We start from the raw sequence: 27,936 nt of genomic DNA on the forward strand, positions 1-27,936 counted from the left end.
AGAAACCTAAAGGCCAACAGAAACCAGAAAGGGCCAACAGAACAGTATGCACACCCTGGGATCCCTAGGACACAAAGGGATAAGCACTCATTCACAAGCTCTTTCTTTCCAGCACGTACTGGCCACTGATTCACCAGACTCTCTAATGCAAACAAAAAATTTAGCTTTTTAGGACAAAAAAAATCCTCATACTCCCAGGGCCCTGAAAAAGATCCATAGTTTATGTGAAATAGGTAGAAGCAAAAGTTATCTGGCCTTGCCAGCAGGCCAGGTACTCTCTGGGGCCCAGAATCTGACACTAGTACAAAGTGGAGATCTGTTATCACCTGGGGAAGAATGGGACACTCACACAGAAGAACCCCACAGAGTCAAGGCGGCATTGGGCTGGGCACCAAGGGAAGGGGCAGGAATGCTCAGAGCCACACTCTAAGGCTCAGGGGCACAGGGCAAGTCTAAGAGAAAGACTGGAGCAAAGGCACTGAGAGTCCTCCAGCCCCCACCAGGGGCACTGCACCAATACTAAGCAACAACACTGTGCCACCGGGGGAGATACAACAGTGTCACAAGAGGCTTCCTCTGTTATGTGAACATGTGGGAAATGCTAACAGGGAAAGGCAGAGAATACACCCAGGAAATCCCATGGCATTCTAGGTCCCACACTAAGCACAAGGAAGTAGCATCTCTGCTGCTAGAATTTTAAATCTGAAAAAAAAAAACACATATTTACATCATCGAACTAACAAAGTGAGAAAGAAAAATTATTTGATAATCTGAACAGGTACAGAAGTATCCGATAATATTCAAAACCAAGCTATGATTTAAGATCCCATAAAAGTTAAAATACAAATAAATTTCGAAATCTAATATATACTATTACCAAAAAATTACGGTAAACATCATTCTTAATAGTAAAATGGTAAAAGTGTTCCTTCTGACCTGGAAATAGGAATGTCTACTCTCCCCCACTTTATTCAGCACTGTGCTAGAATTCTAGCCAACTCAGTAAAACATGACTGAGAAAGAAAAGTATAAAGTTTAAAAAGTACTAAATAAAATTATCTCTGATCATATCAAGATCTGTCCAGAAAGTATCCAGCCATGTACTATGAAAGAGCCCTTTATTGAAGAAGACACAAGATACATGAAATAGTGTACACAGGACAATGATGTCTCAGTCCCCTTCAAAGTAGGCACCTTGGGACCTGACACAGTTCTACCAGGAATGATCAGCTGTCCCGTCATATTTTCCTGAATCTTATTGACAGTCTGAAATTTCCTCCTTTTAAAAGTGATATAGCTTTTGGGAAAAGCCAGAAGTTGCAGAGCAGCAAACCTGAGGTTTAGGGTGGATGAGTCCCCTGGGTGATTTGGTGTTACACCGAAAAACTCTGCACAAGATGTGATGCATGAGTGGGCGTATTATCATGATGAAGCTGCCAATCGCCAGATGCCCCTAGCTGCGGCCTTCTGAATCATCCAAATAGTTTTCATGGAGGGGTGTTAAGCTTAATGCAAAATCTGATGCAGATCCCTTGCTCTACTCATTCACTCATTTTGAATGTGACAACCACAGCGCACATGCTCACTCAATGGCGTCTACCGCCCCCACTGACTAGTACAGTGAAGTCGTCATTGTTCACACATGCGCATTCCAGTCTATTCTCCTTGGCTGCCAGGTTACATCGATGTCACACAAACCATTTTGGTTACATTAACAATGGTTAGATGTTTTCCAGACAGACCTTGTACAATGTAGTTTTTTATGTTAAACTTTCAAAAGAATCTACTAAGAAAATACTGGAATTAATAAGTGAGTTTACATTCTGTTGTATGCAAGGTCAATATAAAAAAATTACATTTTTATATAAAAAACAAAGAAAATAGTTTATAAAATATATATAATATATAATAAGGTTAAACTGCATAAAACTTGTAGAAACAAATTAATCATAGTATGCATGAACTTTATTCAGAAAACCATAAAATAAAATTGAGAGAAATTAAAAGACCTAACTATGTGACCATATACAATGTTCATAAATTAAGTCAATATAGTAATAATACGATGCTTTAAAATGTTACTTAACAATACATTGACTTCAATCTGAACTAAAATAACAACTTTTTAAAATCAAACTTGAGAAAGTAATTCTAAAATTCATATGAAAGAAGGCAAAGTCAAAATGCCTTAAATAAAACATGGTAGGAGAACTAGTTTTAATGGGTATCAAGAATAATTAGAAAGTGACTATAATTAAAATGTGTTACATGGAGTAAGAAGAGACTAACAGACCAATTAAAAAGAAAAGTGGGTCCCCAAAATACAGACACACACAAACATTTAAAATGTAATAAATATGACATTGAAGAGCAATAGGCAAAATGAACATTTCTGCATGGTGCTGTAACAACCGGATACGCATTTGCAAGGAAAACAGAACTTGACTTCTAGCTCAAATCATTCACAAAAATCAATTGTAAGTGGAATGATCTAAATGTAAAGAGGCAGAAAAATAATTAAAATTAAGTTTAGAAACTCTTTCTCATCAAAAACTCCATTAAGAAATTGAAGAAGCAAGTCACAGAGGGTAAAAAGTATTTGCAAAATTTAATTGGAAGGGGCTCTTAATCTAAATATAACTAACATCTGCATATTAACACTAAAAAATCAACATAGAAGAAAAATAGGCAAGCCAAACAGGCAATTTATAAACAATAATATCCTTAAGTCAATTAAACCATATAACATAACCACATTAACTCAAGAGGGAAATGTAAATTATACTTTTGTGAGAATGGCTGAAATTAAAAAGCCTGATTATTCCAAGTATTGGTAAGGATGAAAACATGGGAGCTCTCATAAACTACTGATTGGAGTGTAATTGGCATAACTACTTTGGAAAGTATCCACTCTTTGGAATTCTTTGGAAGTATCTACTAAGATAAAAGGTTTACATAAAATGTAACCAAGTGAAATACGCCAGGCGGTGAAAGACAAATACCATATGATCTCACCTTTAACAGGAACCTCAACAACAAAACAAGCAAGCAAGCAAAATATAACGAAAGACACTGAAATACAGAACAGGGGGACAGGGACCAGATGGGAGAGGGGAGGGAATTTCAGGGGAAAAGGGGAAGGGTTTGCAGGAACAAGTATAAAGGACACATGGACAAAAACTAAGGGGGGTGGAAATGGGAGGGAGGTGGGGAACACTGGGGGGTGGGCTGGGATGGGAGTAAAAGACAGAAAACTGTACTTTAACAACAATTAAAATAACCAAGCAATTTCATTGCTAAAGCCCAAATGTCCTTCAACAAAATAATGAATAATCTGTAGTATTTTATATAATAGAATATTATATTACATATTAACAAAAATTAATAAATTGTACAAAAACATTAATGAAACCTAGAAATATATGTTCAAGAAAGAAAACCAGAGACAAAGGAATGCCAGTTATGTGATTATTGTTTATATAAATTCAAAAATAAAGCTAAAATAAATTTCATATTTAAGGATGCAAGATGAAATGTTAAAACCACAATAAAAGCAAGGACAGGATTACTACAGTAGTCACAAAAATAGTATCTGTCAGGGAACTGTTGGAAGAGGAGTTTTGTTTGGGTGGCAGAAGAAGCAGGTTTTCTGGAATGCAGAAAGTGTTCTATTTCTTGATTTGTGAAAGTTCCATGATTCTTTGCTTGTTAAAATTATTGTTTTGTGCCCTTAATGCATAAAAATTCAAAGTAAAGGGCCTAAAATAGCAATAATTTTATAATTAAATTTTATAAATTAAATATTACAATAGATGAGATAAAGTTCAATGAACATAACTAACATCTATTCAGAATTTACTGTGTGTTAGGAGCCACTTCAAGAGCTTTATCTCATTTAACCTTCAGGAGGTCCAGAAGACCCAGCACTATCACTATCATGTTTCAAAGGCAACTGACCGAGGCCCAGAGAACGTACAGAACTGACACAGTCCCACAGCTGAGGAAGCCTCCTCTGGGGACCTGAAGCCAAGCTTCAGTGGGGTTCTGGAGCCCACGCGTGGAAGCAGTGTATTGTGCCTCTTCTCCGTGCAGAAAAAGAGACTCTATGCTGGGTACACTGGTTTTTCTCCTTGTTAAAATCATCATTTAGTATGATTGGTAAACTCAATCTAAAATAACTGGCCTTTCATGGACCCATAATATTAAATATTTAATTTAGCACTCTAAACTTGTTCCTCTACTAAGGTAAGGAGAAAGATCATATTAAGATGACATATTTACTATTCTAATTTACAATTGAGCAATATCATAAATTATTTTTTCTCCTGTTGCCAAGCATTAAAGTGAAGGTATACAAGAGATTCACCACTAACCACAAGGGATATTTCTCCCTAAAGGTCAAATTTGTCTTCCCTCCCAAAGGCTTAAAGAAAGGGTCAAGACTTAACTTAAAGAAAAGGTAAACTTTGGGGAGTAAAAATTGTTTCTTGATCATTGGCAACATCATTTTTCAGATCAGTCAAGCTGAAAATCTCAGACTCTTTAAAGAAAAATAATTTCCAGTGCTTAACTGCAGAGATTATGAAGCTTGACCACCTGGACTCAAGCATCGGCCCTACCATTTTCTAATTATTTGGCCTGGGGCAATCTCCTCAGCTGCAGGCTGCCTAATTTTCTCTCGTGCAAATGGGGATAACATTACAAAATCTACCTCTCAAAATCATTTGAAGGTTAAATTAAACAACAAATATAAATAATTTAAAACAAAGCCGAGAACACAGTAAATGCCACTTAAGTGTTAATTATTATTCCCTGACCCTATTTTTTTTTCAGAATCTCACCTGTATCTATTCCCTCCTCTTTGTTCCCCCTGCTTGGCCTCATGTCCCACCCTCCTCCATTCAGTCATCCATCCCTTCGCATATTGCTGTTCTTTCCTAAAATTGTTCTTCTCTACAAGTCTTCCAGCTGGGAATCCATCATGAAGAAGCTTCTGACTAGTATTCAAGCAAGAAACTTTTTGTTCACAGAGTTTACTTTCACAAAATACTCCCGTTTATATTAACTGCCTACCAATTAAGTTTAAATTCTAATTTCTTACTCTGATTATCAGTGTTCTTTACAACCCGACTCCAGCCTTATTTTCTAGTGTTATTGGTTTTAGTCCAACACAGGAAACTTATTTGCTTGCCAAGCTAATTAATTTCCCATTCATTGAATCTGAAGTCTGCCTCTTTCCCTCTAACCGTGGAGCTGCCTTTCCCTTGACTTCTTTGTTAAAATTTCCACCTCGTCAAGATCCAGTGCAAAGGCAACCTCTGTGATGAAATCCTGAACCAACTAAATTTAGAATTATATCTCGTTTCTTAAATCTCTTCTAATGCTTCATTTTTGCATATGTAACTTTTTCAAATTACTTGAAATAGCTTTATTAATTTGATTACATTCGACTGCTCTCATGACACCGTAACCTAATAACATACACTTTGCTTTATTTATGCCTGGGCATATTCTATTTCCTCAAATTGAAGACAGAATTTTCTTAATAGTCATTGTCATCTTTTCATCCCACTTGCTCTAATACTTAACAGCAATGTGCCTTATATTATAGGAGCATACAGTAAATACTTATTGAATTAAATGAAATAGAATCACAAAATGTAATCACTAGCTTTGTCTTTCAGAGACCAAACCTTGAAATGGAAAGTTAAAGCATTCTATAAGGCTTTCAGTCTCAAAACAGAGTAGTGTGGGAATGCAAAAGACCTGATGAGCCCTTCATTTTCAGGGCAACAATATTTCCAAGTGAGTTTGACAATAGCCTTTAGGTAAAGTGTTGCTGATGGTGCATTTCAAGCAGGAATGTGTGAAGAGACTGGAATCAGTGGATGACTGAAATGAAAGAAGATGAAGATCACCAAAGAACTGAAAAGGTGAAGTATTAGAATGGCCAAAGTGTTGTAAAGGGTGTCCCTGAAAGCTGATACACCTGAAGATGGTAAACAGGGAAGAGAAGGAGTAAATCAAAGTAAACCCTACACTCCCAACCTCTCTGCACTGAAAGAAGTGGCTGAAGGACTGCAAGAAGAAGGTGTGGTCTGTCACTTCAAATTCTGAAAAGTGAGACTGATAAAAGCATAAGGTATACCCTCTGATATTAGGGAAGGAGCTTTTTTATTTTTTCAATTTTCTTCACTCAAACAGCATTTTAGAGGCAATTGGGCAATTCGTTTTCGATTCCAGAGCTGTCCTATTAACACTTGTTATAAGGCAATTGTCATTTGTTTTATTTGAAAATATGCCACCAACTATTTATTTACTAAAGAATTCACACGTATGATCTGAGGTTTGGGATCAGTGTTTTTATGCAAATCGAGAAAGTTAGGTAAGCCACAGACTTTCAGTGCTTAACACCCAGATTAAGAGGATAAGAAAAGAAGCTTTAGAATTAGATGGACATCAAGATTCATTTCCAGGAATGACAGATTTAAACTTTCTGTGCTATACTTTTCTCCTATGAAAAACAGAGATAATGACATACCAACGTCCTGACATTTGCTTAGCTTAACTGAGATGTGGAATGAAAAGTGCATGGTCAGAGTAAATGCTTAACAAATACTGTTTTCTTCTCCACACGCCTCAATTTCCACAAATTGTTTAATAAAACACTGGATGAGATTGTTCTCCCAAATTATTTGACAATCATTTCATTATTTTCTTTACTTTGTATTTATAAATTTGCCCTGTCTCCTTCAAAATAAACATTTCAGACTCCATAAACACCTCACAAGTGCCCTTCTTTTCTTCAAAATGCACATAAACACTTTCAGCCTGAGTATATAGGATATATACACACACACTGGGATACATATGCATGCTATCTTACACACTGTGTACAGGGTGCAACACAAGTAGGTATACAGTTGTGAGTACTAGAAACAGAGTTTATTCTAGTATTAATATGTATTGATTATTCCATTATTTTCCATACAAACAACTGTAAACCTACTCTTACCCCCACCCTGTATATACCTGATATTTGGCAAAATAGTTGGTTTCTTCGTTAACAGTTCAAAAAAATAACAATGTCTATGAAAAAGCACCTTGCTCTGTTTATAAAGAAGGATGAAGTTTAGTTTCTTTTTGAGTGTTTCAATCAACAGTATTCACTGAATACCTTTTCTGTGTACTTTATATGGCATGATTATGAAGCTATGATGCTTATTGGCAAACATACTTAAATTAAAACATCTAAATAAATCAATTTCAATTTAATAACTAACATTTACTGAACATTTTCTCTGTACCTGGAATTGTGCTATACTTTACATGTATTATCTCACTTGCCACAAATGAGCTAGTCCTTATCTTACCCTCATTAAAAAATTAAGTAATTTATTATGCTACATAGCTAGTAAGTAATAAATCCAGGGTTCAAATCCAGGTGGTTTGAATCCAGAGTCTAAATTCTTAACCCTCTACACTATGCTGCCTTTGTTTTCCTTGAAGTAATTGTATTGGAGAAAATGTACAAAATCAATGTTACCATCACTGATTCTCCCTTTTTTGGAAATTCTATTTAGATTTGTCCTCCAGATCATCCCACTTCATCAAAAAAGGAATTTGGGCATGTGGAGGCCAGGGATCAATGGTTCTAGGGTCCCTTCCATCTCTGAAATAATAATATGGTAGCATTTAATTGTACATTTGTATTTAATGAATGAAAGAAGACTCTTGGAGAACTTCAAAAATCTAATTTTAAACATTTTTATATAAAATAATTTAGGTGAGTTATAATCTTCATTTAAAGAAGTTACATTTTCACTTATTTCCTACTAGTTCGAAACAGTTTAAGAAAGGATTGGAGAGCATCATTTGAAATAAAAGCAAAATGTGATAGACAAACAGCAAAAAAAGTTGAACATTTTCAGGATAATGTTTAAGTAAAACAAAACCCAAAGAAATAATCAGAATATGTTGGACATTTTAAAATATTCAGGCTCTTAAATAAAAGTTGTTTGACTTTTTCTGTTATTGGTGGAGGCAATTTTTTTTAAGTCTTGTGTTCAAAACCCAGTTTCATCATTTTGAATAGATATTAAGTAATGTATTAAAACTTCATGAGACTTAGTTTTCTTCTTTATAAAGTAGAAATAAAAATAATAAACTTAAAATATTTGTGGTAGAATTAAAGGCACTACATATAAATTATCTGATATACAGCAAATCTTAATACTTAATTCAATACTACTTTTTTAAACTTCCATATCAACAGTGGCTAAAATAACACTAATTTTTGCCTTCACTCTTCTCAACTTACAATTAAGAAAAAATAAATCTTAAATAATGTGGAAATATTGTGGAAGTTATGTATCTAGAACAATAGTAAAAGCAGTCATTAGAAATCTTGAAATTACACAACTTAATCACAACTAGCAAATAGCCCATCAAATTTTTATGTTATATACATTTTTCTTCAATATTCACAAATATCAAGAAATATAAAAATAGAAATGTGTTCTTTTATGACTGTCTGCCAAATTCATTCAGCATGACTGGCATTGAGTGGAAAAATAAAAATACATATTACTTACTGTATGTGGCACTTGACAATTTCAAAATGATTTGCAAACATTCATCCTCAAAATACTCCTACAAAATGCATCTGTGGAAAGAAAAAAAATCCAAAAGAGTAAGCAATATGCCAAGGTCACAGAAACACTAATGCAAACCAATGTACACTTAGACACTACATACTTAAAATACTGAAATAAGATTTTGCAAAATATTGGGCTGATGAATAGAAATATCCCTAGCTGTTCTAAATATTAGTAAAGGAGAATACTCTTTATTTATTTATTTATTTATTTTTAGCTTTTTTTTATTGTTGCTCAAGTACAGTTGTCTCCATTTTTGCCCCTATCACTAACCCCCACCCCAGCCATCCCCACTTCCTACCCTTGATCCCACCCCCCCTTTGGTTTTGTCCTGTGTCCTTTATAGATGTTCCTGAAAACCCGTAAGTAAGAGATAAGAGAATTATCTTCAGAATTATATATGAGAAACACAATGCCCCCAGAATATGGCAGAACAATGTAAAGCAATCCAAACACATGAAATGTTTGCAGGTTAAATTTAATTGGAGATTTGAAGCAGTTATTAAAATAATTCAAGTTTTTAAAACATACTTCTTCTGACATATGAAGATCACTGATGTAGAGGAGAATTTTGCTTGATTTATCCAGAGAAATGCACCAATTCACTTTGTAACTGCGTGTCAATTCTAATGGAAGACCAGGCACTGAGAAACTTGCATGCCTCGTAACAATTCACAAACATCCATTTTCTTTTTTCAGAAAGTCAATAATTACAGGGAAAAAGGTTATTTATCAGATTTTATTAATTAACTTGCTTGTTTTAGAAGGGTGTTGAGAAGAATACATTTATTTCAAAGCTCAAAATATTTCAACCTAAATGACATTTTAAATTTTAGAGTATACTGTTTTATAAAAGAACTGTACAAAAGAAACAAGATAAAACACAACCTAACGATAATTAAAATAACCCTTTAAAGCACAATATGTTGTTTCAGATAGATTAAACACACTATGGACAATACAAATAAAATTCCCCTCTGTAGCAAGCATCTTTTGAGTAATATTAGTTCTCAACAACCAACAGAATTTCTGCCCAGAGAGATTTGATTCTTTATAGTACTAAACAGAAATACCAGTTTATTAATACAGAAGATTTGCTTCTGTGTTCACCAAAACAAGTTGTAATCAAATCAACAGTTCAACAAACAGAACAAGTATTGAGCTAAATGTCTACTTTATCTTCTTGGAGTGTAAAAAATAATACATCAGATGGCAAAGTCCTCCACCTGGCTCAGGAAGACTTAACTAATGATCAACACAGGGCCTCTCAAACAAGAGGAAACAATAGAGGTAATTAGCAGGTTTACTGTTAAATGTAAAAAGTAAAAATAAAAAAATTATAAGAAACTCTGAATTTTTTAAATTTCACTTGTCAAAGTTTAAAACTTGAAGCTTCATCAGAGACAAAAATTCATAGTCATATAATTTTAATGTAATTATAAAGTTGTAACATCAGTATATCTGTGTTTCTTTAACTTTAGCATATTCCTCTTCATAGGCAAAAGAACTAAAGTTAACACTAATCAGGTGACTTCCCCAACTTGACACAACTAATAAAAGGTGATCCTGGGCTCAGAACCAGCTTTTCTGATTCAATTACTTCTCACTACAAGCCCTGTTAGTCCCTCCCTTGCACCCAGAGCAGAGGTTGCAAAATGGGGTGGATGAACCAAATGTGGCTTGGTGACATGGTTTGTTTAACCAAAACAATAGATTTAAAAGTATTTTTAAATATTCAAAAGTGGAAGATTTCTCATAAGGACCCTCATTTCTAGCTTGTTGGAAAGAGCAGAGATTTTGTTAGGATGAGCTCAGTCTCCAGAGAACACAGAAACGGTTGCCTCCGTTGGATGAGGCATACTTTCCGCACTCAGCCACGTCCTACTTTTGCAAGCCGTTGTCTACTCTGTCATTTTCAAACACTGGGGTTGTTTTGTTCCTGACCCCCACATACCAACTACAACCATACCTCTTTTCTGTAAAACTGGAGGAAGGGCTATCCTTAATGATGCTCAAAAGCTTGTTTCATTAGTTGAAGCAACTGCTTATAGCTACATTTCACTGGATTCTTAAAATCATGTGTTACTGATTAGTCACCTTATTTTAATCTACATACAGGGCCTGGCACAAATAACTCCCCTTTTTATTATAAAATATTGTATACAAAATCATCAGCATGTAATCATGTAACATGATAATATCACGCTCAAGCACACCATGTGACATTTTAGGTTGAATGTTCAAATTAAAACTACAAATTATTACCCCCATATTATTATCCTGCCAACCAAACTCAAGCAGGTGCTACTTCTGCCGGACCCTGAACACGTTTTAAAATTTCATGTGCTTGAATTTCCATTCGTCTAAATAATTTTTTAAGCTAAGGAAGAAATTTCAAATCACAATTTATTGGTACAAATCAAGGAAGTTATCTCAAATAATGATTTTACCATGAACCCACCTGTCAGAGACTTTTTGGATTGATAAGCGTGCCATTTCATAATATAATGATAGAGAAAAACCCTTAAATTTAACTAAATAAACTGGATTAAGAGAACACTGACCACTAAAGTTAAGGCTATTCAATCCACACATTCTGGTTACATCATGCCATATCTTAAAAATAACTTGAAATAACATGTTTTGTAGAATGTTTTAAAAATATGGACTTGGAATTTCTGAATAGTGGCAACAGCAGCCACCTACATTTGAAACACTTCACAAATTGAGCAAAATATGTAGAGCCAACAAAAACAAAATAAACAAACAAAAAATCCACACAAATCCTAGATCTTCAGTATAACTGCAAGTTGGATAATAACAAAAATGTTAAATTACCTATACACAGAAAATTAAACACCAATTTTTAACAGAGCTGTCTTTTAAGCCCCATTATGTGTATTGGAGCTTAAGGGATCTCAGGGGTCCAGAAAAAGTGTGAGGGAGAGAAAAGAGAGAAACAAAGGTTCCAATAGTGACACAAAACTTACACTCAAAAAGTCCACAAAAGTTATTAAAATACTAAAAAAACTATCCTGGCATATTACAACATGGACACAGGAAGGAGACTTAAAAGTGTGGAATTCACAATAACAACATTTATTCTGGGGGAGGGGTATGGCATTTAAAAATTATGAGCACATGTCCAAAGGACAGAGGATCTAACTTCCAACGCTCTCACCAGTCAAATTCAGGACACTTGGAAAATCAAAATAAATAATAATCATAAAGAATTAAAATTCATTACAGAAAGTGAAATATAAATAGAAAATAAAGTATAAAAGGAATGGAAAACTCTTCCTTTATATACAATGCCACTTAAAATATACTGGTAGATGTGTTAATAGAGTTAGATCACCATTAGGCAAACGCAATGATTCACTTAAGAAAACATTTGTGAATCAGCACTTATGGGAAAGTATGATGATGAACAAGATATTTCCTTAGTCTTAAGTATCTTCTCACAAATCACTTACTAATTACAAAGGGAAATATAGAAACTGTCAATGGAGAAACTTGACAGGAGACCACCTTCGCTAAATGACCAAAGACATCATCATCAGTAATAGGAAAATACATATGACGTGCCTCCAAGTATAATGCAAGCCAGAGGGACACATCATTTGTGGTGTATCTGCCAAAATGTATAACCTGAAACAATCATTAAGAAATTTCAGGCAAACTCAAAATGAGGAAAGTCTGAATATTATCTGGCCTGACCCCAATGAGGAAAATATGTGACTTGACCTCTTCAAACTCCAAGTAATTAAAGACTGAAGAACTGTTCCAGATTAAAGGAAGTTTAAAAGACATGACAACCAAATGCGTGTGTGATCCTGGGTGCACTAAGTTACATAACTGTATTTTCTTAATAATGAATTTCTTATTTTCTATCATTGTACTGTGGTTATACATAGGACAATATCCTTACTTTTAGGAAATATACACAAGAGTACCTAGACTCAATAAGCATGATGCCTGCTCATTACTCTAAAATAATTCAGGGAAAAAGTGTTATATATATGTATATATGTATATATGTATATATATGCATGTGTATATGTATGCATATATATGTATAGAATTGGGCAAAAGGAAGTTTACAGTTATGAATACATGAAAGAGACCATATTCTTGTATTATTATTTATTCGTATTTCAACTGTAAATCTCCTTTTGCTAACCCCTGTATGTACATAATTATGTAAATATACATACATGCACATACATGCATGCATGTGTGTGTACATACATGAAGAGAGTGAACACTAATAATAAAGTAGAGGAGGAAAAGTTTAAACAACTAGTGAATATGAGCAGAAAATATTCAGGGTTCTTAACTACAGTGATTGCAAATTTTCTGTATGTTTGAAACAATAGCCAAATTTAAAATTAGAGAATAAAATTAAAAGTAAATGTTTTATTTTCATTGAGATATTTTGGGAATCACAGGAAAAGTATCAAGCAGAAATCAATGAAGGGTGTTTTTTGCATATATATATATATTATATATATTATATATACCTTACAACTTCTCCACACACATATACTCTAGCTTGAAATAAAATTGTAATTATTATTACAGCAGTCCCTCTATTACTAAACAGCTTCAACTGAAAAGTAAATTTATTTTATTATATTTTCCCTTTTAAATAAAGAAAAAATTTTAAATAAATCATAAATATTGTCCAGTGTTTTGGACAACTAAGATAATGAGAAATTCAGAATTTAATATAACCTGTATTTTATATACTATTACTTATGTACTTATATATTAAATATATATTTAAATTAGATATTTATTTATTTTATATGAATATTAAATATATAAAATACAGGAGAATAAAAATAAATGGGGAATCTAGTTTAAGGTTTTTAAATAAACCACACAGACAATATTACATTCAGCAAATTCAGCAAAGTTAAACAATAAAATTATACTCACAAAAGAAATATAATGCAGCTAACAATTAAAAAAAATAGAGCAATGTGTCAGTTTTTAAAGGCTGTCAATGTAACTAATTGTTCCATATATGATTGTTGTACCAAATAAAAATTACAAAGTTTATTTTAAAATTCAGGAAAAAATTTAAAAATTAAATCATCCTTAATTTCCTAAAACAATGTACTTCATGCACAAGGGGGGGACACACAAAAAAAAAACAGAATTTACTTAGAAAAACTATATTTATTCTTACATGTTTAAACTTCAGTCAGCTTCAAAGTACTCTCCATTTGATGCAATACACCTATCAAGACATTTTTTTCCACTGCTCAAAACAGTTTTGAACACATCGATTTTGACGCTTTTTAGTGCTTCTGCTGCTTTTGTTTGTTTCACCTCTTCTACATCAGCAAAACATTTCCCTTTGAGGACTTTCCATCCAGGCAAAGAAAGAATTCTCTTAGGGTGAGATCAGGTGAATAGGGAGAGTGGGGCATGGGGGTCATGGAATTTGGGGTAAAAAATTGCTGAATGCTCAATGCAGTGTGGACAGGTGCCCTCGTAGATCACCAATCATGAAATGGACAAACATGCTGAAAGAGTCTTAAAAAAATTCATTGAAGCTGAACACAGCCTCTCACAATAATGCCGGTTGGTACACTGTTACAGATGGGTTCCTAGAATACTTACTCTCCTAGTGGGGGAAGCATGTACTATAAGAGGCACCTGCTCCAGAAATTAATTCTGGTTTTTTGGGAGGTCCCCATTGTATAATTATTCTGTTTATTTTCAGACTCTTATCTAAAGAGTTATACCATATAAATGATTTTATAATTAGATCCTCTTTTCTTCCTGTGGCCAGTGTGGCTGACAGTGTGTTGGGCCTGATCTGGGTCAGGGCACATGCCTGGGTTGTGGGTTTGGCTTTGGTCAGGTGCATGCAAGAGGCAACCCATCGATGTTTCTCTTCCACTCTCTCTCTCTCCCTTTCCCTCTTTCTAAAAGTAAATACATAAAATCTTTAGATCCTCTTTTTACTTAATTGTGAATATATTTTTGTGGCAATACTATGTTTATCATTATAGTGCATAACCATTTTTGTTGATTGCTATCCCATACATGCTATCATTTATATTTTTCATAGAAGTTATCAAACATCTGTGCCAAAAATTAAAAAATACTACAAAGGTCCTTTTCTATATATCTTCTGCCACAGCATGAGTGTTCCATTAGGACAGTGAATTTCAACCTTTATCATCTCATGGCACACATAAACTAATTACTGAAATTGTGTAGCACACCAAAAAACTATATTTTTTTGATTTCACAAAAATAATTGGGTATAATTTTGTAAATTTCATTCACATCAAATGTCTTTGCTGTGTTAGCTGTTGTCATTTTTTTATTTGACAATCTGAGAGAAAAGAGGTCAGTGTTCCTGAGTAAATAGTCAGGTACTGCATGTTTTAAAAGTTCTTGTGGTACACCAGTGTGTGTCTTGCACATCAGTTGAAAATCACTGCCTCAGGATAAAAGACCCTAAAGGAGAATTACTGGAAAAATAGCATGAGGCTGTTAAGACTTTGTAAACTATACTTGTTTAATGTAGATGCATGCAATTTCATATTTTAACAATATCACAGATTATATTTTGCAATAACTACAGCCAGTAGAGGTTATGACATACATAGTATTTGGTGCCTATCTGTGCCTCAACTTGGTCCTGGCTCTTTATACTGTCAAGTCTTAAATTGAGTTTTATGCATTCTTGGTATTACACATATTGAGCTTAATTATATTTTTAATGTCTTCAAAGAGATTACCCAGCAGTTTGACATTACATTAAATAAATTTATATGGAAAGGCAAGAAAACAGAGCAGCTTTACTAAAGTAATTATTTATTTTTGGAGGAATCAACACGATTCCTTTTTTTTTGTAGAACTTAAAGAATGAAAATACCAACAAATAGATGAAAACTTATTACAGTCCTAAAACTGAGAACCTACCAAGGGATTGATTATTACATGATAAGTTATTTAAGTGAAGGCAGGAAACACCACGATCCCCCTGAAAAATCCAAGCATCCATATCAGGTCTCACTTCTAATTTACAGCAACAAAGTATCAGAATGCCTAAGTATTACCAAATTGTTGCTACATATGATTTATTATAAATTATATATTATTTATATTTCATTATACTAGATATGAAATTATACTCAATAATTTCATACCTAGTGATATATATATAATCATATATATAATCAACTCTTTCACCAGAAATTCCCTGGTGAAATGTAAATCATATATCTAGATATGAAATTATCTAGCATATACTAGATATTACCTTTTTCTTTTTAAGTGCCATTCTAATCAATGGTTCTCATTGATCTTCAACTTAATTCAGCCTTTTTTCTTGCTTCCAATATTCACTTTGAATTCTTGAAAATTCCTACAGAGTTAGCAACTTCCTAGTCCAGAGATTCCATTTTTTGTATTCTCAAATTCTAGAGACCAACACAAGTATCATTCAGTATGAATGCTCAATAAACCCTTCTGGAGTTGACTAGGTCTGTCTGGGCAGGTCACTGATTCAATGACAAATAACAGCTATGCCTCCCTTTATACCAGACTACATTTTCTTTATTGGTTGATGACAATATCGTGTGAGACAAAAACTAAGCCTCAGTGAAAAGAAGATACATGAACTGTTTTTTAATTTTATTTTTAATTTACAGCTTACATTCAACTGTATTTTGTATTAGTTTCAGGTGTGCAGCATAGTGAAGCTATATGAACTCTGGCTTCCCCTCATATTTAAGTCCTGTCATTGTGTCAGAGAATAAAATTAGATTAACTCACAGTAATTTACTTCTCACAAGGTTATGTTGCTTCTTATCCCCATTTGTTCTGATCTAAGAGGTGTGTGAAGATCAACTGCCTTTTTTATTTATTCCTCTATTTTTTATATCAAAGCAAAATGATTAATATACAACTGCTAAAGTTATCACTAGTATGTCTGCCCACCCCCATTTTCATTTGTACTTCAGGAACCCTAAGCTGAGTCCCTTTCACACTTTCTACTGTAAGCGGGACTTGATAATGGTCATACAATAATTTCCACTATGAACAGTATGACAAAGGAGAATCTCCTGAATGTTGTACAAAAGTTAAATGCCATCTCCCGAAGTCCAGTAGACAACTCGTACCAGCACACAAGTCCATCTCTGGTCTACTCCATGATTAGATGCCTATGTAACGCCTTGACCAGGACCCGGGACACCCTTGTCCTTTGATTTCTGACAGTGTGTACGCCGCAGACAGTGTCCCTGTTGTGGCGTTCTGTAACTGAAAACTGTTGCATCCTGTCTCTCCTACATTCATCCAGCCGGGGAGAAGTTGCAACCTGTTTCCTAACCCAAGTATGCTCTCAGTCAACTCTTTGTTCCCTTTATTTTTTTCAGGGAATCTATGTTTATAGCTGGCAAAGTGACTGTTTCAAACATCAACCAGCCTCTCTATACAAAGAGTTGTGAATGTTTTCTCCTTTATCAACTGCTCCTATCCACCTAAAGAAAAATGAAAAAAATTGGCTCCTTCATCCTTTGAGGTGCAGTTTTGTCTAACACACTCTACCCCACCCCCAGCAAACACATGGAATATTTTACATTCTTCTGGTCATTATTTTCTAGTCTCTGCAGAAAATTTACCTTTTCCCTTGCATATGCCTATCTTTTGACCTCTTCCACTTTCATGAAGCTATTCTAAGAACTAACTAGAGATAATACAGACCAAGATTCACGTTCAAAGAATTTCATCAGTGTCATTTATAATATTTGCAATCGTAAATCCTTAAAAGCAATTGTTAGACACTCCTCCTGGAGTGTCTAACAATTAGGGATCAGTTAAGTAAGTTGCTCTTTGCGCAGCTGACAGAATGCCACACGGTCACAAAAGTCATGACTCAAATAGTATTTACATACCTGTAAAAATCTGCATCCTGGAGGGAAGGGTTTTCAGGAACTACTACAAAGGACACAGGGACAAAACCAAGGGGGAGGGTGGAAGCAAGGGAGGGAGGTGGGTTTGGAGGGAATGGGGGGGGGGAATGCAGACAACTGTAACTGAACAATAAAATAATTTAAAAATAAAAAAATCTGCATTCTATATATTTTTATTTTTTTAAGATTTTCTAAATTTATTTTTAGAGAAGAGAAGGGAAGGAGAAAGAGAGGGAGAGAAACATCAGTGTGTGGTTGGCCCTTGCACACCCCCTACTGGAGACCTGGCCCCAACCCAGGCACATGCCCTGACTGGGAATCAAAGTGACAGCTCTTTGGTTCACAGGCCAGTACTCAATCCACTGAGCCACACCAGCCAGGGCTATAGTTTTAAAACAATATAAATACTTTTTAAGATAATATGATAAATAAAGTAGCAGTTATGCAAATAAGTATAAATATATACACATGTATTTACATATATGTGTGTAAAATTCAGAAAGATTGGAGGACTATATGACAAAGTGTTAATTACCTCCAAATGATGTGAAAATATAAACACTATTAATATCTATTTTATACTTGTCTTAATTTTTCAAATCTTTTGCAAAAATACATATCATGTTATAAAGTCCAAAGAGAAAAAATGCTAGTTTAAAAATCCAGAAAAAACAAAAGCAACAAAATGCATAAACAAGAATCAAACAGCTTTAAATCAGGCAGAACTTCAGCATTAAAAGAACTGGTAAGTAGTATAGACAAAATTAGGGGATAATTAGGCAATAAAAATGGTCATAAATTAACAAAATATGATTTTCAATGTACTGTGGCTAAAGCTGGTAGTTGTCACACCAGTGTCTACTGTCTCCTCCCATAGTTGCTAAGTGCACCTTGACAGTCTTTGACCTTTGCCTGCCATGAAAGTAGCTGTAACAGCTGGAACTCTAGCAGCTAGTTTGAGTGCATGTATCTTAGGCTGCAAGGATTCAAGATCCCTGGTGACATTATAGAGCCATCTTATCAGGCTTGGACTAACAACATCCAGATTTCAACATTTTTGAGGGAAAAATAATGCAGCAATTTCTTTGGGTCACTCTGGGAATACACTGAAATCAACTTCTAAGTGATATATATTATCTAAGAATATGCAGGTAAGAATAAATAAAATTTTTCTCTGTCATGGATTTAATGATTACTTGACCAGCATATATATTACCAAATATTAGGGTTCAGAAGTCGTCATGCTTAAATTGATAAAAAATTTAAAGAAGTTCAGAGGAGAAAAACATGAATAATTAACATTTAGAGAATTGGAATACATTAAAAATCACTCTAATAGAGAAATTAATAGTCTGAAAAAGGAAATATTTAGAATTTTAATTATATTTAATTATATGAAGGATCATTTTTTAAAACAGATCACTTTGGTTATTTTAAAACAAAACCTAACTTTAGATCTGGGGCCTTTAAAATACAAGGCCCAATTACATATGCATGTAAACATGCAATGAATTTTAGGTAGAGAATGTGTATTTATTATGTCCTTCGGTCAATATTTGTGCATTCTTCATATGGTATGCCATTGTTCAAACTTATATTTGTATTTACTTCTTTTGAGAATAAGTTACATTTGATTTAAAATGCATCTTTTACTCTACTACACTCTACCAAAATATATGGTGTGCCAGGCTGTACATTCTAAGACAGCCCCAGAGTCTTCCATCCCACATGCCCTTCTGCATTGGGACCTAGATATTCACTCATCAAGAAACAAAGATTTTCTTTATTTCCTGAAATCTGAGTAGGCCCTGGGACTCATCTGATCAAGAGAATATTGTGGTAGCAGTACTGTACCAGTTCCAAAGTAGACTTTACCTGGCCTAGCACCTTCTAGTTCCTGACTCATGGAGCCCCCACTGCCATGCAAAAAGTGCAGGCTGCTGTGCCTAAGAGAGGGACCATGTTGAGGAGGAGTGAGGCATCGGACACAAGCCTAAAGGAACCGCACTGGACATCCAGTTCATCCAGCCTTTGGATTACTCCTGCCCTAGCCACCATGGCGGCTGCGTGAGCACACCAAGTGAGGATCTTCAAGCTGATCCCAGTAAACCCACAGAACTATGAGAGATTAAAGTAAATTGCTATTTTAAGTCATTAATTTTCTGGATAATTTCTCACATAGCAACAATTTTCATAATCAAAAAAATATGATCGCCCTGGCTGGCATAGCTCAGTGGATTGAGTGCAGGCCTGCGAACCACATGATCGTGGTTCGATTCCCAGTCAGGGCACATGCCTGGGTTGCAGGCCAGTTCCCGGCAGGGGACTCATGAGAGGCAACCACACATTGATGTTTCTCTCCTTCTCTCATTCCCTTCCTCTCTAAAGATAAATAAATAAAATCTTTAAAAAAAAATATGACCACCCTAGAGTCTACAATGTAGAAGTACAATGCAATAATCTGGCATCTTTATTTACTTATGTATCCGAAATTATATATATGAACACATACTGGCCAGATTGTGGATTGTTTGCATGGTAATTAACCTATTTTTGTTTCTGTCTCTACTTCTTCTATGCAAATTATTTCCAATTAAATTATTTCCCATGGCTTTCTGAATAGTTACTGATATGCATGCTAAAACAAATGTTACACATGTGAACTGATCTGTATACTAACACAAATGTTACATGTATGTGCATACATATGTATGCCATGGTTTATCCAGAAGTATTTAGCCATGTAATATGAACAATACAGACATTTGTTGAAAAAGATACAAGATACAGGAAACATTGTACATAGGACAATGACACCTCAGTCCCCTTCAAAGTAGTCACTGTGGGACCTCACACAGTTTTCCCAATCACCATCAGCTGTCCTGTCATATTTTCCTGAATCTCATCAACAGTCTGAAATCTCTCCCCTTTCAAAGGTGATTTTAGTTTCAGGAAAAGCCAGGAGTTTCAGGGCACCAAATCTGGCATGTAACGGAGCTGAGTCACCTGGGTGATTTGATGTTTTGCTAAAAAACTCTTCACAAGATGTGAGGCATGAGTAGTTGTGCTGTGGCCAATCACCAGTTGCCCATATCTGTGGCCTTCTGAATCATATGAACAACTTCCACAGAGGAACATTCAAGCTTAATGCAAAATTTGAGCAGATTCCCTGCTCTACTCACTCAGTCATTTTGAATGTGATGGCCACACAGTACACACACTCAACGGAGTCCTCTGCCCCCACTGACTAGTACAGTGAAGTTGTCATTGTTCACACATGCACATCGGCTGCCAGATTGTATCCATGTCATGCAAACCATTCTCGTTATGTTAACAATGGCTGGAATTTCTCCTTATATGTAAAAATATACATACATTTTACACACAGAGTGTACTTGGGGGCCATTCAGCCTATAATATATAATATATAGCAGAGACCTGACTGTAGTTCCTACGTGAAAAAACTGTCAATGTAAGAAACAGTTCAAAAATCAAAAAGAATATATACACTCTCAAGTTCATAGCAGCGTTATTTATAATAGCCAAGACCTGGAAACAGCCCAGGTACCCATCAGTAGATTAGTTGATAAAAAGCCGTGGTACATTTACACAGTGGAATACCATGTGGCTGTAAAAAAGGGACAATTTCACACTTTGTGACAGCATGAATGGACCTGAAAAATATGCTAAGTGAAATAAGACAGAGAAAGACCAATACCCTAGGATCTCACTCATATGTGGAGAGAGAGAATAGTGAACAAATAAACTGATCAACAAAATATGACCAGAGGCATGGATCCATGAAAGAGACTAACTGATCTCAAAGGGAGGTGGGCAGGGCAGACTGCAAGAGATCAGCAAAGCACAGACAGGCATATATGTATGTTCCATGGACACGGATGAGAATGTGGTGAAGGCAGGGGAGGGCAGAGGCAGGCAAATGTGGGAGGAATGGGGGACATTTGTAATAGTGTCAACACTTTTAAAAAGCAGTTTAAATTTTTTTCTGGGTTCCTCCAAAGCAAAACCAAGACCAATAACACCAATGAGAAAAGTTGCAGGAATCAAATCTCAGCTCAGCACAAGGTAACATTCTCTTATTGTGAGGAATACTAAAATACACTGTACTGCCCTAAACAAAAAAAGAGCCAAAGGAAAAGTTCAAGCATGTGAATGTCCATTCTTTAGGCATGTTGAAAGAGACTTCAAACACTGGCTAGCGGTGAGAATTAAATAGTTTTCATGCACTCTCTTGAACACACAGTTTTGATGCATTTGTGGTATCTTTGGAATAAATAACACACATATTCTTTTATACCCACCACATTCCAAAAAAAAATACGAGTGTCACAAAGATTCATTCAATAAAGCATCATTAATTTCCTAAGTCTCTATCCTCCTGAATCAATACTTAACACTTTTTCAAGACATTGATTGAATGACTCACTATATTATGGACTTTGGTAGATCTCAGAGGAACAATAACAAATGAGATGCCTCCATGGTGAAAAAGCTTACCATTTAAAATAAGAAACAGATGAGGACTCAACTAATCTCAGTGCTAACGTGCTGTAAGTTAGCAACAGCAACATGAACAAAGGGCTATGGAAATAGAAAAAAATAGAATAAAATTCTGCCTTCACGATTTGGGAAAATATTTTTTAAAGGGTCGTCACTTGAGCTGACTCTTGAAATGAGGAGATAGGTCATTCAGGCTGAAAAGCAGTGTGAGCAAATCAGCAGAATCATGGACGTGTACGGCATATCCACATAATGGAGAAGGAACTCAGTGAATCTTGCAAATGTTATATTAGATGGGAGTAAAAGATGAGATATGAGGCTGCAAAGGACATTTGGGATAGATTTCTATGAAGGCTCTCCGATGATATGCTAAAGAGTTTAAAATTTAAATAGTAGAGCTTTCAAAGGTTTTTACAACCAAGAGTTGCATGCTCAGAGCTGTATTTGAAAAGACCCCTCTGTTGGCAATGTGGAGTATATAATGGACTACACAGTGTGGGCTGGCTTTATCTTAGAGAAATATGTCAGTGTTGAGTTTAAATGAGACACAACCATGACTGAGGGCAGGTAGGGTGGCAGGATCACCCCCCAAAATCCTTTTCAATCTTAAACTCTGTGACGTATGTCCCTTGTGAAGCAAAGGAATTCCAGACAAATTCTCATAAATGACAGAGGTGGCAGGACTCTTGGGCCACTCTGATGAAAGTCATAAAGACATTGCTATTTCAAATACTCAATGAGTTTGACAAGAATTGTATAAAGTATACAATCTTCAACTGGCTGACAATGGAATTTGAGAGAAAGACAAATCACAAGGAAGACATTAATATAGCACACATTTGACTATTCTACTGGGAAAACCAGATAAAAATTTGACTGACCTAAATCTTTTTCAGCCTGCATCATTTTCCAAAGTAGCATCTACTGCCTTGGAAGGCCCAGGGGACCTATCTGTACATATACAAACTAATTAAGTCCATGTAGTAAAGGACTTAATTGCATAGGGCATTTTGCTAGGTACAGCACAAAAAGAACTGTGTTAAACTGTCTTCTTGAATTTCATAACCTACAAAAGGCATATACATGTGGATATGCACCTACAATTTAGGGAGATGGGTGAAAGGATTCATTAAACTATAGAAAAAGCAAAAATATACGTACTTAACATTGAATGCTTCACGCACATCGATAAACGGGACAACTCCCTGAATAAGTCCATTTCAGGGGGAAACGTGGCTAAAGTACAGGAAATAAATGCTGGTGGCCAGGTCTCACTCCTGAGATTTGCTGGAAGATAAAAGCAAAACTCTGCCCTATTCAGCTGTAATAGCACTCGAAGCCAAGGTCAGTGAAGAAGTCCAAGGCACAACATGCCATAGAATTGCAGGTACTTGAAGGAAGTAGGAAGAGGCCCACCAGGGCACAGCATCGACCTGGGGATAAAAGCTCCTTTTCCTTCCTTCCCTCCTTTGTTACTGGTGTTGGTGTTAGGCTAGTCCAATAAGCACATTTGGCCTTGCAGAGTGTCAGCAAAAAGGTAAAAACTCATGAAATTTCTAATAAACACAAGGTATAAACCTGGATTAAGAAAATAACATGTTAAAAAGTTAGAAATTGGGGCACGGTGTACATTTTATCCCAGAAACTAATCAGGGTGTGCGACATCAGAACCTTTTTAAGTCTTCTGAATGACTTGCTTGATGGCAATCAGCCAAGCATGTCACCAGATCAGAATTCTAGGTACTAAAGAACCTCTCTGTCCTCAAAGACCTTGCTCAGTGGTAAATGAACAAATGAAACACACATTTTCCTATAAAATATAGTTATGAGTAACGCACTCTGAACACATTTGTTAAAAAGCATGGAGCAGAAAGAGTAAATTCTACAAAATAACAATATGTAGTGATGTGCTCATGATTCATAAACCTATGATATTATTCATATAGAAGTTGACATTTATATTTGTTTATGGTATACAAAGTCCTTTTTTGATGGAAAAGCATGGCCTTATAAAACCATGTAGCTCTATTTTGCAGATGTTTTTCATCTCTGTATAAGGAAATAATCCTCAGAAGCAGGTATAAGAAAATCATCTCTTTAACAGTATGAGAACTCAGGAAGGCAGAGACTTGACAGAAAGCAAGCAGAAGTGCAAGACATTCATACAAGAGGATATTGCCTAGTGGATCCCCAGAGTTTCAGAATTGCAAAGTCACTCAGTAACTGCAGGAGGTGAACATGAACCCATTGCTAAAAAACCATTTGTTAGTATGGCCCTTTCATGAAAGTTTGGAGGTGCTTAATCTTCCATTTACACAGTGTGTTAAACTAAGCAGGTCACCAAACCACTGACCAGATTTATTCATTGATTATGTAAGCTGGCTACTTAAGCAGTAATCATTTCATGCACCAATAACATATTAAAATGTGGCAACAATATACTGGCCCACAATTTTGTATATTAAGTTATTATGAGATATAGCTATATGGCCAATTAAAAGTGCATGGGTATATAGAGAATTATAATAAAATGCAGATGCACATAATACAACTTAATTGAAATCACAAAAATTTTCCATAGAAAGTACTAAACACATATGATTTAAAAGAGAGATGAAAAGAAAATAACATCACTTAAAAATTGACTAAATATAGGAGTTTTAGGGTGTGTTAGTATGGGGAGGAGTGATAAAGGTGAAAGGTTTTATAATTGGCTAATACTCAAACTACTCAGGAATTAAACCTGACAAAAAAAGTTACACTGAAAAAAAGATCTTAGAGAAATTAAACAACGTTAAACCAAAACTTAACTTTGTCCAACAAATTATCCAAACAAACATTATAGTTAATAAAGCAACTAAAGTTAGAAATAAATCAGAATTACCATAAAATAAGAGCATCAACTTATGTTTAGAATAAGGGTACCGAAGCACAACCTTGTAGAGATCTATACTTAAAAATACCCACAGAGCCCTGGCTGCTGTGGCTCTGTGGATTGAGTGCCGGCCTGCAAACCAAAGGGTCGCTGGTTGGATTCCCAGCAAGGCTATATGCCTGGGTTGTAAACCAGGTCCCCAGTGCAGGGTGTGTGACAGGCAACCACACTGATACTTTGCTCCCTCTCTTTCTCCCTCCTTTCCCTTCTCTCTAAAAATAAGTTTAAAAAAATCTTTAAAAAATAGCCAGAGAACCCATAATAATGAAAACTCAACTTTAAGTTGAATTAAAATTTGGTGTCCCACTGGGAAACAAAAACACAGGCACAGTGGGGATGGATCAGCCCTGCCCTAAGACAGGAAATATATCTTTGATTTTTAGTGTTAGTCAAAAAATACACTGCAAAATCAATCATATTGCTAAATCTTTTCATATCTTGGTTTTATTAAATATATTCATAATGATGGTACATATTTTTGTGAGTTTACTAACTTCCAAAGCACTTGTTAAATAAAATAAAAACTGTTCACAAAGTTTTCAAGGATAATTATCAGTGGTCTATCACACTATAAAATAATTAAAGGTTGTGTGATATTTTGGCCAACAGATGCAACAATACAAGAAAATAATCATTTGTGATTTATGGTAACCTTGGTTGAAAATGGTAAACCTCATGTATGGTTTGCAAACATAGCAAGAGTTATTAGTTAATATTAAATATTTCTCAGGCAGAAATTCCTTATGAGGTTGTTAAAACTTTTCATTTTAACCACTTTTAAACTATATTAAGTGGCATACAACTTCAGGATGAGAGTCAACAGAAATATTTATCAGACGAAAGCTTGGTTGGGACCCAATGTTATTTTAGGCAGCACTAGAAAATCATTTGAATCACTCTAGAAAAAGTAGTAAGAAGTCATTTGAATAATTTTATTACTTGCAATATGAAAAGAATTTTTAAACAGATATAAAACACATATACTACTTAGTAACCTATAAAACCACTTCTCATGCAATAATCTCTCTTAAAACATAAGTAAGACCTTCATCAGTTTTTAAATAACTATTCAATATTACTGAACATGTTTTTGGAGTTGAGGAAGCCGTAGGTTACATTAAACAATCATATAGTTCATTAGTCTGGAAATGATTCAGAAATAAATCAAAAACAGCTAGACATATCACTAGCTTTCCACCAGCAGTTTATTAATTTATGTATAATTATCATTTGTACAAATCACTGTGAAGGAACTGACAAACTATCAATGTTCAAAACAACATACTTTCTTCATATAAGAAAAGATAATTAATATTTGAATATTTCTAAATGAGAAATCAATTATAACTTGTTGTTCCAAATTATGTATGTCTAAATTTAAAATAAAACAGTAAATCTCCAATTAAACATTTATAAAAATCATTAAAAACAACTAGACATCACATACTAAAAATAAAGTCTGCATTTCTAAACAAAAATAATAATGTTTCACCTTTGTCATGCAGGAAATAAGGCTAAAATGGCAACATGTTTTAAACTTTTTACTATTTTTCACATTCACACACATACAAAAGTGCTCAACTTTCCATCTAAGGATTAGCCAAGAAAAAAATAACAGTCTAAGCTGATCAAAAAAATAAGGGGAAAACGGAGGATGACTTCATTTAACCAAGAACACCTAACTAAAAACAAGTGACGTTGGAATTTTCCAAATAACACTGAAGAAAATAGAAGAAGCCTACCACTTTCTGCAAAGTGGCATTTCAGTGTTAAGTATTATGTAATATTTGTACATTATGATATAATACTTATAATATATACCCTTCCCTTAACACATTTACCTTTTCCTCTGGCTTATATAAGATTTCTAAATATTTCCCTAATACAGTTTTATGGTCGGTTTTGCTTGGCTCCAATCCTTCTTTGACTCCTATTTATTTACCGTCTCCTGGGACCTGGTTTTGCAGTTATTCCTTACAATAACTCTTCCAGGCCTGAGAATTTTATTTCAAAATTCGGTTAAGCAGCCAAATTTACTAGGCACTGTCAAACTAAATGCCAGGAGAGGACCCTGGGCGAGGAGACGTGCTAATAACAGCTAGCATTCATTAAGCACTTGCTAAGTGCCAAGCACAATAATCAGTACGTTACATTCACTGTCACCTCGACCCTCAAGATAAGCCATTAAAGTAGTTACAATTATTAGCGGGATGAAAATAAGTGTCTAGCTCTTGGTATTGTGAGAATTCAATGAACTAATATTATGTAAAGCACTTAAAAAAGACCCTCGTGCCCTATTAGAGACCTGGGTTGTATGAGTGTTAGCTATTATTATTATTACTACTCCCATTTTAAAGATGAGGCAACTAAATTCCATAGAGGCTATGCAACTGTGCTTTGTTCTTCTGCTAGTAACTGGATTTTTGAACTGCATTTAGGCTGGCACCACAGTCTTAAAATTGTGTCTTTACCACAACCATGTTCCTTTGCCTCCTCCAAATTCAGTCCCTGCATTTTTGCTTATCTTAGAATCAAGGAGTAGCTCATGCACTAAAGATCCTAATTAACTGTCAAAAACTTCACCTTAGAAGAAAATTTAATGGACCCTCAATCATCAAAACAAGTGAGACAACAGGATAAAGCAGCTCTTGCTGCCCCAGAGCCACCATCCAAAAACGAGATCACTCAGAAAATGATAAAAGGAGGTGGCCCAGGAGATTGTCATCACAACCTGTCAACAGAAACCAGATAGCCACAGGCTTTAGAGGATGCCTTACTTGTTCATTTTCTAATTTCAGAACCACCTATCATCCCATATCATAAAAATACTAGGTTTTAACATGTCAATTGAAAGGAATTTCCCTTCTCAATTTTTCAC

The 27,936-nt window shown here is 34.9% G+C and overlaps 1 protein-coding gene across 3 annotated transcripts in view; it reads right to left on the reverse strand.

Moving 5' to 3' along the window:
* The window catches only part of GALNT13 (polypeptide N-acetylgalactosaminyltransferase 13), a 514,121-nt gene that overhangs the window by 472,963 nt on the left and 13,222 nt on the right, over positions 1–27,936 (reverse strand). For all 3 annotated transcript variants that reach the window (XM_037143386.2, XM_037143385.2, XM_053671600.1), the window contains exon 2: positions 8,595–8,665. The gene's annotated coding sequence lies outside the window, so the exon portion shown is untranslated. The remainder of the gene's footprint in view (positions 1–8,594; positions 8,666–27,936) is intronic.

This window comes from Artibeus jamaicensis, unplaced genomic scaffold (genome assembly GCF_021234435.1).
Source record: "Artibeus jamaicensis isolate MK-2021 breed Jamaican fruit bat unplaced genomic scaffold, CSHL_Jam_final contig_1832, whole genome shotgun sequence".
Classification (NCBI taxonomy): domain Eukaryota; kingdom Metazoa; phylum Chordata; class Mammalia; order Chiroptera; family Phyllostomidae; genus Artibeus; species Artibeus jamaicensis.